This window comes from Chiloscyllium plagiosum, chromosome 36 (assembly GCF_004010195.1).
Source record: "Chiloscyllium plagiosum isolate BGI_BamShark_2017 chromosome 36, ASM401019v2, whole genome shotgun sequence".
Lineage (NCBI taxonomy): Eukaryota > Metazoa > Chordata > Chondrichthyes > Orectolobiformes > Hemiscylliidae > Chiloscyllium > Chiloscyllium plagiosum.
The window spans coordinates 27228985-27235579 of NC_057745.1; the positions used below are offsets into that span (position 1 = coordinate 27228985).

General features: G+C 44.8%; 1 long non-coding RNA gene across 3 annotated transcripts in view; it reads right to left on the bottom strand.

Annotated features, from left to right (window-relative positions):
- Positions 1 to 3697: 3697 nt before the first annotated feature.
- LOC122541065 overlaps positions 3698 to 6595 on the bottom strand; it is a 341169-nt gene continuing 338271 nt past the window's right edge. For all 3 annotated transcript variants that reach the window (XR_006309508.1, XR_006309507.1, XR_006309509.1), the window contains one exon: positions 3698 to 4055. This is a non-coding gene — a long non-coding RNA (uncharacterized LOC122541065). The remainder of the gene's footprint in view (positions 4056 to 6595) is intronic.

The window sequence follows — 6595 nt, forward strand, 5'->3', positions numbered from 1 at the left end:
GCTCCCTGGAATACTGGCCTGGTGTTAACGGAATCCTTTTTTCTTTGCTGCTGTCTGATTTTGGAAAGGGTCACACATTACTTTGCTCCTGAGAAACTATCAAAGTACTCACTCATTATTTACAGAAGTTGTAGTGTGTTGTGTATGTTTAAACTACTCACAGCATTATAACTAAAACACTCTACAGACTGAATTTTACCATTTGTTTTGGCTACGTGCCTGTTATGTTTACTTCATTTTAGCCACATGGCCTGGAGAGTTTTCTTGCCGAACCTCACTATTCTCACTTTATTAACTATCTACTCTGCCCCTAGTGGCAACCCTCTGGTCTGACACCAAACCTATCTGATTCCATGCACTGCTCCCAGAACAGCTCACCACTGCTGGGATATTCCCAAATGTAGCTGCATCCCTGGAGCCCACACCAAGTTTAGGAGGCCATTGTGAACCTGGATAAACTCCCGGAGGTGCCCGGGTCAATCTGTGATAATTATCCTGCACATGGCGGGCAACGCGTTCCCTTTCCCCAGACCTGGCCATGATATCGGACCATGCCAGCCTGGTCTGAGGTAGCCACCCAGATCAGTGCAGTATTAACCATCTGGAGGAATGCCCAGTACTTGTTGGAAGAAGTTCAATGACCTTCTCTCCTTCACCAGTGCAAATGCCACCATCTGCTCTCTGACACCTCATACACAGTCATCCTGTCTCTGACGTAGCACACACTGTCCATGCCGCAACATTGCAATGATAGGTGTCAGTGCCATATTGAAGTGCAGAAGTGAATTGGGATGAGCCATGAAGATTCTGAGATCTGTACATGTCGGATGCCAGCATCTGAGGGGTGCATGTAGCCAGTGTATCCTGAGAAGTCTGGTGTCTGGCACATAGGGCTTTTAGAGCAACCAGTGAATTGATGTCGCCAGGGTACCCGCTCTGACTGCCATGCCATGTCAATTCTTGATACTGTGTGGGGGGAGGGGATGGTCTTCTCTTGCTTCCCTTATTGCAGATTCATTGTCCGCATGCAGGAGATGACAATGCATCCTGGAAACAGGTTTGGAGTATTGGAGTCACCTGGACAAGGGTGAGAGGTCGCCTCATGTTCCAGCTGCCTCAGGAGACTTCCCTAATCATACCCTTGGCCTTTACTAGAAACGTCTGCTCTTGGACTTGCTTCTGCTCCTTAAAGGTCTCTGCCCATCAGAGTCTTCTCCTTCCACACTGATTCCATTGAGAGTAAATCCTGGTACACTAGTCCCCAGGTACCCGTTGGGCATACGTTCCAAGGCCCACCGCAGAACTCCAGAACTGCGGGTAGGTGTGAGCCCATTCATTTAGGTGGGAAAAGTATCTTCCTGGCAGCCTGCTGGTCCCTGGTTCTGGAACGTTCCCTATAATATGTTCGGGCTATGGTAAACCGCGGGTAACTGGAACCGTGGAAACCGGATCCTTGGATATGAGGGCTGCCCTGTATACACACATGGTGGACTCAAGCCTAGAAAACAGGTCAGGATTGGGGTGGAGTGAAAGGTCATTTTGGAAGTACTCAAAAGGGTGAAGGCTGTCCTCCCTACATTGGGAACAGTGTGTACCCGAGTTCCTGATATGAACTCTTAGGGAGTAGGTGTCCCAATGTTGGGGAGTTCCTGAACAAGGGGTCAGAGTCTAAGAATAAGGGATAAGCCATTCAGGACCAAGATGAGGAAGAATTTCTTCACCCAGAGAGTCGTGAAGCTGTGGAATTCTCTCCCACAGGAAGCTGTTGGGGCCAGTTCATTAGATTGATTCAAGAGGGAGCTGGACATGGCCCTTGCAGCTAAAGGGATGAAGGGGTACGGGGAGGGGGTGGGAATGGGATACTGAGATTGCGTGATCAGCCTATATCATGTTAAATGGTGGTACAGGCTCGAAGGGCCGAATGGCCTACTCCTGGTCCCATTGACTATGTTTCTATGTTTCCATGTCTCCACTGCCTATGCTCAGAAAATGACAATAATGTTTAATTGAACAGATCATTGATCAGTTGTGATGATATGAAGAAGCTGAAATGCAGAGTCAATGCAGTTGCAAAAATGTCAAGTGTGCCCTCAATGTGGACTTACTGGAGCTTTCGATAGGAACACTAAACAGCCAATATCGCTTGGCATCCTGAGGCATGCACCAAAAATGCCACTTCTATTGGACTCGGTGGTATTGGCTGTCGGATGGCAAGGGCAACACCAGGTCAATTTGATAGCGCTAGTCCACAAATTTCCATCTTTTAATTTCTTATAAAATATGCAAATCTAAATAACACTGAAACTGAACTGGTAATTGGCAGCTTCGATCTGACTACAAACAATTATTGATTAAAGCTGCAGAATTCTCCAGCAAACACAAATTGGTCAATAAATGCACCAAACTCACTAAGAATGATCATCCTAATGGGTCGAGATGATTCAGAAAGCATTTGGTAGCCCTATAGATTAATGTGTACAGAACCTTAATTTGTTCTGTAGAGCAGTGTAGCAGGAATGCTCATTACTGAAGGCCTGGGGAAGCCGGCTTCCAAGCGATTCACTACTTTGATCAGAGTATGAAGCCAAGTCACAACTGGAAGATCGATCTCCCATGAAGCCTGTAATAATGAGCTCCAGCTGCACGTACAAAGAGCAAGCTGACCAATGTTAATCTTCCGTCCACTAATGTGTGTCAAGCAAGAGGTGTGGAGACTGCAGAGATTGAGGGGAAAGAGAAATAGTTAACAATTCTTTGGGCGCAGCGTTTAAGTTGGCACATGCTTTCTTGAAGAGAAATAAATACACCCTTTTTCCTCTCAACCTTACTCGTAACTGATCTCATGTGAAAAGAAGTGGCCAATTTAAATAAAGCAGGCCAGAGGAACTGATATGGGCGATGGCTTAGAAACAGGCCAATTGGCCCAAGTAATACATGTCAGGGTTTTTAAAACATTGTTTCACAGGATGTGGGTTTTATTGGTATTTACTCCCTATCTCTAATTGGCCTTGAACTCAGAAGCTTGCTCAGCCATTTCAGAGTCAACCACATTGCTTTGGGTCTGGAGTCTCATGTAGGTCACACCAGCTAAGAACAACAGATTTCCTTCCCTGAAGAATGGATTGTTAGCATGAGAAATGATAACTATCATGGTTACCACTGCTGAGTCTAGCTTTCAATTCCAGATGTTTTAGTTGAATCCAAATTCCAACAGCTGCGATGAGATTTGAACCTATATCCCCAGAGTGTAAACCTGACCTTTCCAGGTCAGTAATCCAATGACATTATGCTTATGCCACCACTCTTTCTCTTGTCTCTTTGCATCCAAGTCTACCATTGTACAGGATTACACTACACCAGGTTATAGTCTAACAGGTTTATTTGGAAGCACTAGCTTTCAGAGCCCTGCTCCTTCATCAGATGGACAACCACATGATGAAAGAGCAGCATTCCGAAAGCTAGTGCTTCCAACTAAACCTGTTGGACCATAACCCAGTGTTGTGTGAATTTTAACTTTGTCCACCCCCCCGTCCAACATCAGCACTTCCAAGTCATTGTACAGGATGGCACTGAAGGAAGCTAAGTGAGCTACTGAATAAACAAGGCAGCAGCATCTTCTCCAGATTGCGCACAGCAATTAACTGGTACATCACTTCACATTAACACACTTCACTATCTGGAGCAGATGTACTTACTGTAATCGAAAACAATCCTTGGAACAACATCATCCTCCCTAGAAAGGGACTGAGTAAATCCAATTGTACATAAAGTACTTGCTGCTAGCAACAGGTAACTCAGAAAGTCCAGGGTCATGGTGGCGACGCACTTCGAGGTAGATCTTACTTATAGAATGCTTCCGTCGTCTTGTCCTCAAAGGTTCAGAATTGGTTTATAATCCACTGATTGAGTTACACAGTCTTCAGCAGCACTGCTGAGATATCAGAGGGCTGCAATGGATGCTGCGATCCACTAGCAGAACATGCGATGATTCTCCAAATTGGTTTCTGCAAGCCAAAGTGAATCCAAACAGGTTCCCTATTTCTTGAAAGCTGGATCTGTAACACAAAGAGTAAACAAGGACAAGTTAGAATTGACTGTTCTGATGAAGGGGCATTCGACCTGAAAGGTTATCTTTGATTTCTCTCCAAAGATGCTGCCAGACCCACGGAAAATTTCCAGCAATTTCTGTTTTTGTTAGAAGTGAATCAATGACTGCAGAAAGTAAAATTATTGAATATCAAGGTATGGACTGAATGAATGTTGTTGAAGCTGCTCAGAGATTACAGCCAGATTTCAATACGGCAAACCTTTTACTAACCAACACATATGGGACTAGGAATGTGCTGGTTGATCAAGTATTCCAGATTATCAAGAGATCCACATAATCAATGTGAAAACGCACACTAATTAAGAGAAATACAATGTATGGGGTATATATATCATTTTTATACTTTACTTATAGCATAAAGCATTTCAATAATATTGCAACCTTGCCTTAAATAAAACTTACCAGCAGACAGCCTTCTCACTCACACCCTCAACTGACCACTGGGATATTGCGGTAGATTGCGTTATTTGAGGAGAAGTTCACTCAGAATTGAATCAACTGTTGATTTTCATGTGGCCATTCGAATGAACAAGTATATTTACATTGAGGTAAATAAATGAAAAATCTATAATAATTGGATAGTAAACTTTGTGAGGTATATATTTTTTGCCTGTTTATTGAGAATGCCAATTGCCCTTCCCCCCACCTTATCCAAGTTCCAACCTTCCAACTCGACACCACCCTCATGACCTGTCAAACTTCCTTCCCACCTATCAACCTCACCCTCCTCTCTGACCTTTACCTCCACCTCCACCCACCTATTGCACTCCCCAGCCCCACCCCCCTCCCATTTATCTCTCCACCCCTTCGGCTCCCAACCTCATTCCTGATGAAGGGCTTTCCTGATGAAACATTGATTCTCCTACTCCTCGGGTGCTACCTGACCCGCTGTGCTTTTCCAGCACCACACTCGCGACTCTAATCTCCAATATCTGTCGTCCTCACTTTCGCCTGGTTCATAACATAAGATGCTGTTTGAAACAAAGCTTGCTGTACTGTCTTCTGATGCTTGCTGGCACCACATTTCAATATTGCTGGAAAGTTACATATTACACTGAACCTTGCCAAATTTCAACGAATCAAATGCAAGAATGCCATGTTTCACACAATCGGAACAGGAGAAAAATGCTGGTTGGCTGGAAGAGTCACCCTTTTCCTCTGGTGATTGTGAGACAAAAGGAAGTTGGTGGATATCAATGTGTGAGTAGGAAGAGAAACCATTGCAACAGATTCTCGACAGTTAACTGGATGGATAAAAGTGGAACCAGGAGAGCATGGTCCCACCCAGCTGGATGACAAGGCAAGGCATTTCAAACAATCAGAGCAATCCAAACTCCAGGGAGTGTCAGTTGTTGTGATTCTTTGAACTTTGGCACTCTTGCATTTGTCCTGATAAAGCAAAATGAACAACGTGTTTCTTTCTCAGCAGTGTGCAATCTCTTACAGAGATCTATCACTCCACCATCCTCCCTCAATGCCTCACTTTGTGGGACTGGCTCCTCCTACTTCCATCCAGGCATAGCTGGAGAATCAAGTGGGATGCTTTCCCTTAGTGCTCCCACACCACAACATCTGTTGTCCATCCGGTGTCCTCTCCTCGCACTTGACTACATTCCGACAGCATCATCTGAAAACACATCAGTTTTCATAACCATGCTCTATTTCCCTATTCTCCTCCACTACTTATCTCTCACACTGCTTGATCTATGCTGCTCAACTAGCAAGTCCTTCCAAAATCAAAGCCACTGTCCACGATTCTGGCTGTAGATGCTATCGCAGCCACTGCCCAAGGCTGCATTCAAACTATTCCCAATATTGTGCTTCAACCTGACACAGAATTGAGTTTCCAATCCCATGTTCTCCGCCTCATTAAGACCATCTATTTCCATCTCCGTAGCAACGCCCAGCTCTGCTTCAGTCCCTCTGCTGCTAAAATTGTCAGATGTATCTCTCCACTATTCTAGAATATTCCAAGCCAACCTCCCATCCACTGCCGTCTGTAAACATTCTGAACTCTGCATGTATCCTGTCACCAAGCCCCATTCACCCATCACTCCCTTATACTCACTGAGTTACAATGGCACTGGTCCAGTAAAATCTCGATTTTAAACTTCCCTCTTTGTTTCCAAATACTTTTTTGGTCTCACCCCTCTTCATTCCCAACACCACATTGAATCCTATGACTGTCTGCTGCTTCGGTTCCAGCCCCAGCCTGTTCAGCCTCTCCCTGTAGCTCAAATCCTCCAACCCTGACAACACCCTTGCAAATCTTTTCTGAACCCTTTCAAGTTTCACAACATCTTTCCGACAGGAAGGAGACCAGAATTGCACGCAATATTCCAACAGTGGCCTAACCAATGTCCTGTACAGCCGCAACATGACCTCCCAACTCCTATACTCAATACTCTGACCAATAAAGGAAAGCATACCAAATGACTTCTTCACTATCCTATCTACCTGCGACTCCACTTTCAAGGAGCTATGAAC